The sequence below is a fragment of the Accipiter gentilis genome, chromosome 33, assembly GCF_929443795.1.
Source record: "Accipiter gentilis chromosome 33, bAccGen1.1, whole genome shotgun sequence".
NCBI classification, from domain to species: domain Eukaryota; kingdom Metazoa; phylum Chordata; class Aves; order Accipitriformes; family Accipitridae; genus Astur; species Astur gentilis.
This window is the reverse complement of record NC_064912.1, coordinates 6,528,672-6,542,379: the sequence shown is the minus strand read 5'-3', so window position 1 is coordinate 6,542,379 and position 13,708 is coordinate 6,528,672. Positions and strand designations below refer to the sequence as shown.

At 47.5% G+C, this 13,708-nt stretch overlaps 1 protein-coding gene across 3 annotated transcripts in view; it reads left to right on the top strand.

The window, feature by feature from the left end:
- The first annotated feature begins 894 nt into the window (after positions 1 to 894).
- The window catches only part of CARHSP1 (calcium regulated heat stable protein 1), a 39,406-nt gene continuing 26,592 nt past the window's right edge, over positions 895 to 13,708 (top strand). The window contains exon 1 of one of the 3 annotated variants that reach the window (XM_049791176.1): positions 895 to 907. The gene's annotated coding sequence lies outside the window, so the exon portion shown is untranslated. Of the gene's footprint in view, positions 908 to 12,570; positions 12,590 to 13,708 lie in introns of those variants that run through there. The other 2 variants (XM_049791177.1, XM_049791178.1) reach the window with 2 other exon arrangements.

Genomic DNA, 13,708 nt, shown 5'->3' with positions numbered 1-13,708 from the left:
TTTGTCTGGTACCTATACGTGGAAAAGAACCAGAAGGAAGTTGGTGCCTGAGCTATCTTTTTAAAACCATGTTCCAAAATACTGTGGCTTATTATCAGCTAGGAAAACTGTGCACAAGTGAAAGCATTGCTGAACCTCTGGTGACTGGATACTGGATGACGACAGCTCTCTCCGCCCTAAGGTCTTTCAGTGATTCTTGTGTTCCTAGTAAAGTCCGTGACAATTAACGGGGAGTTTGTCCTCATCCCTGCCCTGTACCGTCTCATCAGTTGTCGGGCTGCAGCTTCCGCTTCAGGCCCTGCTGCGGCAGCTCTGGTTCACGCGGGAGATGCCAAACGCACGCCAACGACGCTACTAGGGAGCACGCGTGTGGGCTTTCTCATCAGCTTGCACCACGGCTCAGCCGGCCACCCTTCCTCATGGCAAAATTCGGGAAACTACCCGGGTTCTTCTCCCGCGGCTTCCACCGGCGTCACTGAGCTCTCCGGCCGCCGCACCCCTTCTTTAACGCCCTTTCCGCTCGCTGCTGTAGCTTTCGTTGCTTGACCAAGGGGCTCGGGGCCCAGCGCGGCGCTCTCCGCGGCTGCTCCCCGCAGCCGAGCCCGCCCGTGCGGCGGGGCGGGGCGCGCCGCCCTGCCCTCCGCCGCGGGAACCGCGCGGCGAGCGGCAAGAAACGGAGCGCCGAAAGGCGGGGCGCTCGCGGTACCCGCACGCCCGCTGCCGCCCTTGTTTCCCCGGCCAGGCACCCCCGCTCCCCCCCCCACCCCCACCCCGCGGCTGGCGGCGGGGCCGCCCGGGAAGGCGGTGGCCGGGGCGGGGCGGAGCGGGGCGGCCGGCCCGGCCCACCCGCCTTATAGCGCGGGGCGCGCCGCCGCGCCGCCAGCACCGCCCGCCCGCCCGGCCCGAGGTGAGCGGGGCTCGGCCCGGGCCGCCTGCCGGCAGGCCCCCCCCTCCCCCCCCCCCCGCCGCGGGGGCCGGAGGGGCGTGGGGGGCGGGGGGGCTTCTTTGGGCTGCTTTTGTTGCCGGTCGTGGTTTTTTCCCGAGTAAAGAGCGGAGCCGGGGGGGCGGCGGCGGCGAAGGCGGGAGGTCCTCTGGCTCAGCGCCGGGAGCGCGGCGCGGCCGGCCCGGGCAGCCCTTCCCGGGGGGGGCCGGCCGGCCGGGTGTGCCTGCGGGGAGGTGCGTCGTGCTCTGCTCTCGCCGCCTCCGTTCCAGTGCGTTTAGTTCACTCAGGATGCTGGGGATGGTTTGCTTGCTTTATTTGTTTGGGGTTTTTAACACCTATTTATGCTCTTTTTTTTTTTTTTTCCCACTTGGGAACTGGGGCTGTGTCGTTGTTACACTCAGAATTGCTTACTTGGTAAATCAGGAGAAAGGCACCGCACGCTAAATAAGAGCTTTCTCCTGCTGGGAAGAGAAAGGTCTAACAGCACTGATCGCTTAGAGGGATGCTTTAAAACTTCTTACGGAGTCTTGCTGGAGAGTCCATTGCTGTGGCATGAACGATTCGCTCTTAAGTCAGCGCCTCTGTCCATTAAAACTGGGGAAAACAACCCCTATTGCGTGTTCTTTTCTAACGTTGGATGTGTGTGCGTGTCACTTGTTGCCCGTGTGGAGAAGGCTCTGAGCTTAATTTTTGGATCAGTGCCTCTGAATTTGGCTTTTAGGGAGGGGATGATTTGATGTGCTTTTCTGACACTGTTTTTTGCTGGAACTGCAGAGCTACTTCTGAGAAATGTTTGCAAAACGTTCTGTGGTGCCAGATTTGATTTCTTCGAGAGTCTGAGAAAATTTTAAGGCTGCTTTGACATGACCCTCCTGATCATTATTTTTTGTGAGGTCGAGAAGGGCTTTTTTTGTCTGCTGTTCTTAACCTTCCCCTTCTGATTATTATGTTTGGCAAACGCATTTTGTTTCCTTATGTTGATTATTAGTAATGGAAGATAGCAAGTCCTGTGAATGTAGCTGCAGAGAACTTGCGCTTTCACAAATGCAGCTTAGTTTCTCGTTAAACCTAAAGAGGCTTAACTGACATGTAGTAAGGATATATATATTTTAAAGTATGCATGTATGAAGACTTTGTGTGTTTACAGAAAAAAATTGTGCGCGCCAAAAAAAATGTAGGAAAGATCTGACTGTTCTCTGGCAATGGGTATATTTTCACATGCTACGTGGGGATGTAAAAGGAGAGAAAACGCGTTTCTTGTGAGTGGCCTTTCGCAGGGGCAGAGCTGAGGCTGAAGCTCATCCCACAGCACTGTGTATATCGTGACACCCACATGGGACATAACCAACCGCATGGTTTTGCTGCCTCTGTCCCCCCATGTCCTGTGCACCTGCTTCTGGCTACAGCTACCCTCTTCGCTGCCCTGAGCTTCTGTCACTGTGGTTTGCCCGTGGTTGTACATATTTCAACCAGCATCGTCCCATCCTTTACTTGCATGCATGTAAGCACAGAAATATTTGCATACAGGAATTTGAAAGTAGGCAGATAAGGCCAGGTAATGCTGACTTCTGTCTTCTCTTACGATTGTTGCTTTTGGAGTAGTGGCGTACTTTTGGTGAATCCAGTCTTTATATACACTAGAACAATTAAACGCACCGTGAATACGAATGTATCTGCTACTAGTAAAGATCCCTTACAGCAAACTGCCAGACCGTGCTGGTATTACGCTAGATGAAGTGTGGTTCTTTGGATGAAATGTGGTGTGGAGGGCTATTTCTAGCTGACAGGACCAGCAGGTAATGGCCAAGGTTGTTCTTGGTGCTAAGCCTGTCAGTGGCAGAAGTAAAGAAATCCCACCCCTGCTTCCCCTTCACCATGAGGGGGCTGTGGGGTGCAGAAGCAGTTGCACCTGCTGGTTGTGGCTCTGGTGGCTTCAGGGTGAAAGCTGCTACTGATGACAACTTTTCGTCTCTTTTTGTCTCAAGTTTCTATCGGGGAACCACTTTTCGATCACATTTTTAGACTCAGCGGGGATTAATAGTAACTGCTTGAAACTTGGAAGAAGACTGTTGAGGATCATCATTAGCAGAATTTAATGAGAGAGTAACTGTCTATGTTGATAAATATTCTAGATGTTGGTGGTGAGAGGTGATGGTTAATCTGCCCCTCATCTGGAAGGTTTCTGACAGAGACGAAGGAGAGGAATTGAGCTGGAAAAGTGCAAAGCCCATCAGCTTCCACCTTGGAGTAGGAGAGGGTAGTGAGTCAGTGTGAGGGGGGATCACATCCCTTCCCTGGGGCTGGGAGCTGCCTTCTCCTGGGGGCTGGCAGGTAGTGGGGCTGGGAGCAGCATTCTCCACGGTAGAGGGTCAGCAATCTTTGTGAAGGAAGAAAGGAATGAAATGGCGTGTTTGGGGCTTTTTTCTGCACAACAGTTTTAAAAAAACAAACCTCAAATCCTGCTTTTGCAACAGGTGGATGTGGAGAACCAAACAAAAAGAAACAGCTGAAACGCTGTGTAGAGAAGCAAGTGGAGCAGACTGTTGATTTGGGTTTCCGTGGTGTGTCACTCCCCAGCGTAGTTTGGATAACGTGGAAAAATAGAAGGCATTCATCTGACTAACGGCTTTCTCTTTTTTTTCTCAGGGCAGGGTAGATACAGTTGTTTTGCTTCCTACTGTCTCAGTCTAATACTGTCTTTTCCTTGCGTAGAAGGCAGCCCCCTGGACAGATCAGTAATCTTCATTTCCTCTGCCTCCCGCACTGATCTCTGCTCATTTCTGTTCATCGCTGTCTGGACGGTCTCTGGGGGCTGCAGGGGGTAACTTGGAGCCTGGGTGAAGCAGCCGTAGCCTTGCGCTGCTCTCTGCTCTTTCAGTTCTGTAATTTTGTTCCTTTAAGCTGACCTCTGCTGGCTAGGTAGTAGTTTCAGGATTTTTCTTTGTGCCTATCCTCCATTTTCATGACAGGCTTGTGGATATAGCTTGTGTGATATAACCCATGTTATCAGGAAGAGCACTGGATGAGGCAGTGAATGGTGTCTGTGCAGCTAACAAAGACACTGCTGCGTACGCAGAGGTGTCGAACTCTCCCTGTTGCAGCATTGCTTCTTGCACAGTCTCCCCTTTCTGAGAATAAAAATCTGCCTCTTGGTTTTTGTAAACAGGTATGAGCGAGATCACTTCGGAGGAAGACTTTGCTTTTTATCCCCTCGGCTAGTTACTAAGACAAAAAGACGTTTAAGGAACAGAAGGTGCGGAGATGGGAACCACTATGTCATGAGGTGACACCTCAGAGCACCATCCCCACCTCAGTGGCAGCTGTGATGCGTCTGGGAGAGGAACTGAACTGACGCTTGCTTTGTCTCTGCACGGTGCAGAAAGACACTTACTTAGCTTTCGTTTCTGTCATTTTGGGGGCATGCAAAGTACATTAAAGTGGTGCTTCTGTTGTTTGCTCTCCCCCAGGGAAGCTGTAAAATACCATGTAGGTCAAGTCGCATCTTCTCAGGCTTGGCCGTAGGGCTTACGGGTAAATGGGGCATGGGTTCTGCCCTGGGAGCCTGACCTTGCGCTAATGGAGAGGGCTTCAACAGCCTGGAAAACCCCCTCCCACTTCAGTTAAATCAGGTTTCATTTGTGTGGTTCCTCTGATGCTACAATCTTACTGACTGATCTCACAGGTTTGCTGGTTCTTTATTTGCCGTTGGTCTGAGGCTGTTGCACAGCTGCTTTTTTTCATTGGATCGATTTAAAATATAGATAAATAATTAAGTAACCTAAGAAATCCTTTTTAAGTAACGATTGAGTATCTTGGGGGGTAATGACACTCACATTAAGAGGTTGCTGCATTATTAATGCAATTTGGAAACTGAATAGAAGTCTAAAGGAAACGAACGTTAAATTTTGACCTATTATCCATGGTGTGAGTGTTAGGCTCTGCAGGCTAATCTAGCAGTTGCTTGGAATTCTGCATTTCTCCAGGGAGGAGCTGAAGATAGGGTGAAGGTCTTGACAGATGTTTAAATACTAGGGTGTTTCAAGGACAGCGAATGTGAATTTGGCCTTTGGGTTCTTGCCAGGCTGTTTGGGCAATAATTCTGTTTGTGCCCTCTGACCACACATTTCACCTAGCAACGGGGTCTGGGAAGGTAAACTTGGGGTTGAGCTGCAGGCTCCCTTTGAAAGGTGATCAGATAGTGGAGGGATAAAGGCACAGAGAAAACAAAATAACCTGCGGTTAGATCCCTGGGTGGTTTTCCACTGAGAGCGATGCTGCAGGGAAGGGCTCTGTTACAGTTTTCTGGAAAAAAAAACAAGTAAGCCTGCGTGCGCCACGTCGCGTGGCTGTGTTCCTTACCCCGATGGCTGTGTGCCTGATCTGATCACAGACTGCTTTGTGTGGGGATGAAGGAAAACGGAGAACCTTGACCTGATAGTTTCTCTTGAATATTAAACCATGCTGGTCCTTTGCCATGCCTCATGAGCAGCATATGACTTCAGAAGTGGCAGAGCATTAAGAGCTAAGGCTGATCCCAAGAAGGAAAGCAAAGTACACGTTGGTGCTACTTTGAGTGGAAACTCGTGAGCTAACATGCTGGGGACTACTGCAAAACTGGGGTGTGAAGCCAAGCTGGATTGAGCTGGCTGCAGCCATGAGACACCAGAGGAGCGTGGCCAGTGTGATAAGCACTCCTGTACTGTGCTGTAGGAGCCTGTAGTGATGGGTCTCTGTCTTGTTTAGCTGCGTGTAGCATGCTGCATGTCACATTAGCATGTCACAGCTGCATGTCCTCCTCCCATGGTGGAGGACAGACTGCCAGTTGGTGTGGAGACACAGCTGCCTGCTGCAGTTGCAGCTTTTTGATGACTAACAGTGAAAAACCAAACAACCAACCCACGTATTCTTGAGAGTCAGAGAGCGAACCTCTGCTTCCAAAAGGCTGTTTACGCTCTTGACTGTTGGGGTAAGGAGGTTGGTAGCCAACCCTGCATCTGATGTTCACCTTGCCTTTCCAGTGCTGGTTTTGGGCAGAATGGTAGGGATATGGCGTATTCTGTCACGGCAGCTCTGCCACAAGGAGTCATGCTGCTTTCCTTCAGGCACAACTCTGCATCTTAAAACTTTTCCAGGAGTGCTGCTTTTCTCAAGCTTTCAGATTCTTTGCCACTCGCTATTTAAAGACTGTCCGGACAAAGAGTAGTTTGTGTCCAGGAAATAAACATTTAATTTTGCCTGTCCAGCTGGGGAGGAATTTTCTTTTTACGTTAGTACTTGTTTAATGTTTGGTTTGTTTACATTGCACAGCCAGTCAGGTTGACCAAGGCACTCTAGCGATACGGACTGCATTGTTTTATGAGCTCTTGCCTTCTCAGTGATTATTGTCTGGTGGCTTTCTCTTTATGATATGGTTTCAGAAGGCTGGCCAAAGGCATCTGCTTGCTTTCAGTTACGTCAATTACTTGATTAAAGTAAACCACGGTCATGATTGCAACTTCTTGACAATTACTTAAAAGGGTAAATGAAACTGCCAAAAAGCAATGTAAAAGAACTTCCTGTTTAAAAACTTTACACCTGTTACTGAGGTGTAAATAAATTATTTGGATTTTTTCACCCAGCTCAGCAAAGCAGTGCCTGTCTGCAGTGGCATGTCCAGACCAGGAGCTCTGCTGACAGCAGCCAGGAAAGGCAGAATTTACTCAGCTGTGTAGATTGTGACTCTATTTCCTCCAAATTTGTGAAGAAAATCTAGTAACGAGTATTATGAAATCTGGTGATGGTCTTTTCATAGAGCCTCTTTGTGATGGAGACTGGTAGGAGGAGTTCTTAAAGTATTTCACATGGTGGGTTTTTCATTTCACTGGTAGGGGTGAGAGTACATAGAATGAGTATTTGTATTCACTTTCTGTTTTATGGTGTTACGGAAAGTGTGTCTGCAAAGTGATCTTACACAAGTCTCAGTTTCTGAATAAACATGTGCTTTGTTTTCATGCAGAAAGGCTGCTTTTCCCTATCCCAGAAACTCTGGCAGAGTCCTGAAAATTATTCTCACTGATACTTGAATACAGGTTCTAAAGGAGAAAATTTATATGTATCTATCTATCTACCTATCTGTGCAGCTCCACTGTCTTCTGATACCTTATTTTTTAAAATTTTATTTTTACTTTTCCTCAGTACCAGCTTTAGGCAAGAAAGGTCTCTCTCCCTGGGAACATGAGATGCACTGCAGTGTCTTTTACTTGCAGTAGCAGGGACTTTGGGAAAGAAACTCACTGCTGGAACCAGGCGAGGCTAAATCTGGCAGAGTTGCTGCACAGGCACTGCTGGCAGCATCCCAGGGTCACGGTGTCATCATACTGCTGCCTGCACTGTCAGTTTTTCACACGCTGACCTTTCCCACCCTTCCATCCCTCAGGCTTTTCATGTAGACAAACCTCTCCTGAAAATCCTCCCAGAGGAATAAAATGAGAAACAAAGGTAGTGCAGACCTGTGTTGGCATTTATCACAGCCCAGTGGGGAAAAAAGTGGTTTTGCTGGACACTCGCTAGGCTGGTATAATCAGGGTCTGGGATCTTAATCGAATTTGTTCTTAAACATTTTAGCATGGCTGGGCTGCAGTGCTGCCTCTTCCCTGGCACCGATCCCGAGGATAAACTCTCTGGTACTCCACCGATGTGGAGCTGTGCAGCCTGGGATCTCCTGGCCACCAAGACCAGGATGAACCCACCAGATGCGCGTGCACTTGGTTTCCCAGTGCCATGACGTGACTTGTTCTGGACTTTTGGCTTCCTCCTGAGGCAGGCAGACATGCAAGCTTACCTGAGGTGTCTTAGATGCGTAACATCAGGTTTCATGCAAAGCATTGGTCTAGGTAAAAATAACAAAGGCACTGTTACACACTTCCCTGCCTTCAATTTCTTGCTGATCTCAAATCTTTCTTGGTTTTGGGTCTGTTCCAGCTTCGCGTGACTCCTGTACAGGCCCTTCGTGCATTGTGTTAAACCCTTGCGGGAAGGACTGCATGCCATTGCTGTGCGCACGGGGCTGCTGTAGGAGAGAGCACCCCAGCAGTCCTTTGCTCTTGCCTGCAAGCGTGACTCCTGCCTCCTTTCGGCAGGAGAGTCTGTGGGTCCCAGTTTGCAGGGTAGGGTGTTGGACTAATCTTGGATTCGTGAAAATGCTTCCCCACAGAGCCCTGTGTGAGCGGGTGTGTTGAAGATGCATCTCCATCCTTGGTGTGTCCTGTGGTGCGTGCATGGGGCTTGTTCCCAGCTGGGCTGCTCACCCTGTGCTCTGTGTGTGTGTGTGGCAAGCAGAAGCCCAGCTTGCCTTTGGGTTTCATCCGTCCCTGTCAAGACTGCCAGCGGGCTGCCAGTGCCCCCCTGCTTGCCTGTGCCCTGCCCTCAGTACATGTGGTTTTCTAGGTTTGGCTGTTTTCTTGCCCCCTTCCATCAGGCTCGGTGCAGGAGCCCTGGTGCTAGCTAGTCGGTCTCGTTACCCCCTTGTGCTCCTGGTGTGGCTACGTGCACATTGGGAGGCTGCTCTCAGCTCCCAGTGAGCATATCTGGAAAACCTTAAGGTCATGTAACTATTAGCACATGGCCAAACAGGTAAATTGAATCAAAGTAATCTTTCATAAAGTCCCTCACCACCATTGCTGCGTGCAGTGTTTTGCTTTGCTTCTGTGTCCCATTCCCCTTGTGTTTGCAATTGAAGTAGATACAGCTCTTTGGGGTAGTGACTGCTGTAATACGATGCTTAGTACAATTTTCTACTAAACATGTGCTTCTGTGTTGATTTTTAGTTTTATAACTGAAGAACGTACGTGCCTCAAGATTTGTCTGCTTTTTTTTTTTTTTTTTTTTTTTCACCTGTAACAGTTGATTTTTACCTTCCCCGAAAAGCTTGTGTTGCCTGTTCCCTTGCTTTGGTCTGTGTTGGCTTTTGGGCATTAACACAGTAGACGTAAACAACAGCGACAGCATCTGTGATTCTGGACAGCTCTGTCCTGTTCTGTACACTTCCAGCACATCACTGGAGCCGTGGCTCTCGAAAGCACAGCGTGGTAAATAGTTTTGTTGATGTGTAAGTAGGCACGAAATCCAGCCTTGCACATGTGCCTGTGCTGGCGCTGCGGTTTTGCAGGCAGTAAAACACAATACGACTTCTTTTGCCATTTAACTGGCTCTGAACGCAGAGTCAATGTGCTGAGCAAGAAAGACTAGTTTGTGCACACGTGGTTATCAGGGAAAGCAATCAAACTCCCTGTAGGTCCATTTTCTCCTTAGTCGGCTAAGAACAGTGCATTGCCTACAGAAGACTTGCGGGACTGTTGGTATTCTAAGCCCTTTTTGAGACTAAGAATAGGTTTTTTTTCCTAGAAGTCTGAAGTGTATTATCAGTGATGTTTTCCAAACTATCATCCAAGAGGATGTGATGGAGGATTTGTATAACAGGTAGTTTCCAAAGGGTTCAAGGTGTTTATTGAAGTGGCTGCTGTCCCTGAAGCAGTTCTGGAGGCTGTGAGCTGTGGGTGTGTGCTTTGGCTTTATTACTCTTCATGCAATCACAGATTTATTACACCATATAGGGACTACTTGTTTGTCAGTGCAGTAGACCACACGGATCTATCTAAAGCAGCAGCTCACAGTGGGGATAGTTGTGCTGCCAAGACTAAGCTGAGGAGCGGTCTAATGAGACGTAAAATGGCAACATCTTCTGTTTTGCGAGTAGTTTGGTTGTGTGTGTTTGCTTATGTATTCTCTGTTTTGCAAGTAGTTTGGTTATGTAAGAAGAAACAGATTTGTGCAATGTGTGTATTTATGTAGTGCTTGTCCTATAGACTTCAGTTAAACAAATTAAGACAATTTCAGCTTGAGAGTTGGGAACTAACCGTTAATCTTATAGTGTTGATGAAACACTTGCCATCCGGTGGAGCACGAGTATGACTTTTGCTTGTGAGTGGCACTCACAAATGCAGAGCGTGAAGATCCTTTGCCTCAGTCTGCTTTTCACCAAAAGCAGGATGGGGCTTCTTGTAGGGGGTTTTTTTTGGTCTTGGGACAGGCACTTTGGCAGTGCATGTGCTGCGTTCCGCTTGCTGCTGTGGGACAGAGACGGCGGCCGCAGGAGGGGCAGGTGCTGGGACGGGCTCCGCAGTAACAAAGCCGTGCCACAGCCAAGACCCAGGCTGAGGAGGCACAGCACAGTGGCCCACTGGCAGAGGAAAGCAAGGGAGAACTACCTGCCTCTGTTAAGCTGGCTTGCAAGAATTCTGTTTTCAGGTCTTTTTGCTTTCCAGCGGTGTGATCCAGACTGGAGTAAGAGCGACAGGATTTGAGCAGGTGTCCTGGTTTCAGCTGGGATAGAGTTCATTTTCTTTCTAGTAGCTGGTATACTGTTGCGTTTGGGTTCAGTATGAGAAGAATGTTGGTAAAACACTGATGTTTTCAGCTGTTGCCAAGTAGTGTTTAGACTAAGGATTTTTCAGCTTCTTGTGCCCCTCCAGCCTTCTTGCTGGCTGGGCGTAAGAAGTTGGGAGGGGGACACAGCCAGGGCAGCTGACCCAAACTGGCCAAAGAGATATTCCATACCATGTGATGTCACGCCCAGTATATAAACTGGGGGGAGTTGGCCTGGGGTGGGGCTCGGCAACTAACTGGGCACCAGTTGGCAGGTGGTGAGCAATTGTGTTGTGCCTCACTTGTTTTGTATATTCTAATCCTTTTATTATTATTGTCATTTTATTATTGTTGTTATCATCATTATTTGTTTCTTCCTCTGTTCTACTAAACTGTTCTTATTTCAACCCATGCGTTTTACCTTGTTTTTTTCTTTCCTGATTCTCTCCCCCACTCCACTGGGTTGGAGGGCGAGTGAGTGAGCGGCTGCGTGGTGCTTAGTTACCGGCTGGGGTTAAACCACGACAGCAGGGAGCCAAGGCTGGCTATCATCAGCCTGATGAACCTCTGTGGCTCAGTCAGGGTTTTGTATCTAAAGGTACAGACTTGGCTGGTCCTCAGTGTGCTGCTGCAAAGGAGGTTGTTATCTCTGCTTCAGAGCTGAGGAAATGAGGACACTGAGTGGGGTCTCAGGGTCACAAGCACAAGCTGGTGTACGGCATAGTGAGATACGCTATAAATTGGGTGGAGAAATATGGCGGAGGGAAGAAGAAAAACAGAAATGCAATTGTTAAATGGGCCAGTGATCTATAAGCATATATATGTATATATATATATGAACTTTCTCCATTAAAATCTAGGTCTGTCATCCCATCTTCTGTCTTTAAGAGTGTGTGTGTAAAAATGTTCCCTTTTGTTTGATTTTAATGGAATGTGCATTTCTGCACTTGTGAGTCCTCTGTCAGTTAGCAAAGACTGAATATATGTTTCATCAAGCCATCTTTGTTGGAGTGATGAAGCCAGTTGCTAACCTTTCATGCAGGTGGAATGTAGTTTTAAAATTTTGCTGCGGTAGAAAAACCTATTGTGGGTGCAGCCACTTGTGTAGGGAGCAGTTGTGCTGCCGAACCCTGGGAAGTAGGATGCGGGTAGGAAATTGTGGGACAGGATAGGACAAGAGGACGCTTTAATGGAAATCAAGAGCATTTCTTTGTTGCTCAGCAGAAAGTGAGAATTCTCTTTACCCTTCTGTCAAATACAGAGGACTTTTGTTTCCTAAAGTGTTTCAGTAAATTATATATCTGTCGGTCATTAATCAATATTGATGCATGTTCCTAATGACGTCTCAGTCACAAACCTTTTGTTTAATTGATTTCTGAGAGATCTAATTGAAATATACTCAGGTTATTAGACTAGGATGCTTAAAAAAATGCATAGGAGGTGTCAGGCAGTGAGACTGGGAGATGGCCTGTGCATTGGGATAGCCAGAAAATAGAGCCAGGCGTAGCAAAAAGGGAGTCTGGGGTCTGTGGGTGCCTCACGGTACTGCTGTGAGGATCAGGTTATTTGTGAGTGGTTTCTGACTCTGCACCCTGCCATCTGCATCTTGCTGTAATATTGGCAGATGAAATATCCTCAGAGGATTATTTTTTCCTTTGCCAATACTTGTATGCCTCATAAATTTCCATGGTTATAGATCTCTGTAATGTGAACTGGTTTTCCCTATTGAAAATGTTGATTAGGGAGGCAACATAGTGAACTTACTGTTCTGAGTAACACTTGAGCCACATAAATATTTCAGGGGATTTCAGTAGCCTTAAAAGGCTCAAAATTGCACATGAACAAACTTACCCATAATCGTGGCTGAAGTTTTGTGATGTGAGGGGAGGCTGAAAAAGGGAGAACTTTTCACAAGTGCCTAGGGATTTACATATGTATAACTATTCTTTATAATAGTATGACACTGTATAAACACATTTGCCTTGCAGATGAGCCTTAAGATGCTTAGACACAAGACACGTGCGATATTTCTCATGTTTTGTATAAATATTTTCTGCCAAAAATGAAATAAATCCTGGAATAAATTCACATGCTATGTGCCAGCGTGGAAATAATGGCAGAGGAAGAGCTTCAGACTTGCAGAAGCACTGAAGGAAGAGCTAAGTTGCGGAGCTTGAGAGCAAGCACTGGAAGGGACAGCTTGTTCCCTGTTCAGCCATATATTGTCCTTCATCTGGGAAATAAGTAAGCTTACTGTGATTAAGTGTGTTTAACAAGAATAGGATGAAGTGTATTAAATCTTGCCTCTGCTATCTAAGAACGGAGTTCCCAGCCTTTGCTAATGGAGGTGTGATGAAGGGAGCAGGAGTCTGGAGTGATCAATACAATGGTTCTGTGCTGGAGACCATAAAACGTTGAATAGATAGTATCTGGTTTCTGGCCAAAACCAGCTAACTTGTTGGCAAGCTAACTCTCTAGAAATATTTGATGCTGGTAAAGCTTATTGTCTAAGAAAGACTAATGGCAGCCATTCAAGTGACAAATCAGGGCAGTGATTTAGAAATGCTAAAATGTGTTTTAAAAGGGCATAAGGTTTTTTCTTTTGTGCTTAGAAATTTAGAAGTGGGGAGGAGGAACACCAGAAAGAAGCTTGTAGCTCCTCGGCTCTCTATCTCTATACCATTTATGTCACTTCTGGTGGAAAATTTAAGGTTTGATTTGCGAACAAGCCTGCACCTTTCCCTTTGTGCTACTCTGAGCTAATGCTTCTTTCCCATTTGGTTCCCTGCATATCATGCCCTTCCCTTTCCTTTTCTTACCTTATTTACTATGCTCTGTCTTGTGCTCTCGCTGTCCTTTCTTAATTTCTCTGTAAAAAGGGCCACTCCTCACTGTCCACTAAAAGGAGGTGGTTTTTTTCACTTGGCAGTTAAGCTGTGGGACTCCTTGCCACAGGATACTGTGGGTGGGTGCTAAAAGATGGTATGAACTTAGGAAGGCCATGAAAAAACTTCATAGACTATTCAGTGCCACTGTGCAACCTTTAGTTTGGCATTTATTTAAACTGTACATCCAGGATGCTGGAAAGCTGTTGAAGGCAAGCACCACTGTGTACTTGCCTTATACTTCACTCTGACCCAGGCAACCGCACCTGGCTATCAACGTCAGACTGAGTAGAGTCATCCTTGTGTTCTTCCATTTCACAGCAAAAGGCCTTTTGTCCCTGTGCCTCTACTGTAGCCCGTCTGTGACATGTGAAGACTAACATATCTGGGGAAAGCAACGCTTGCTACTGGAGGTGACGTGTTGTACTTGGTTCCAGGGAAAGAGCCCTTGGAGCAGGACTTTGGGAGCTGGCCCGTG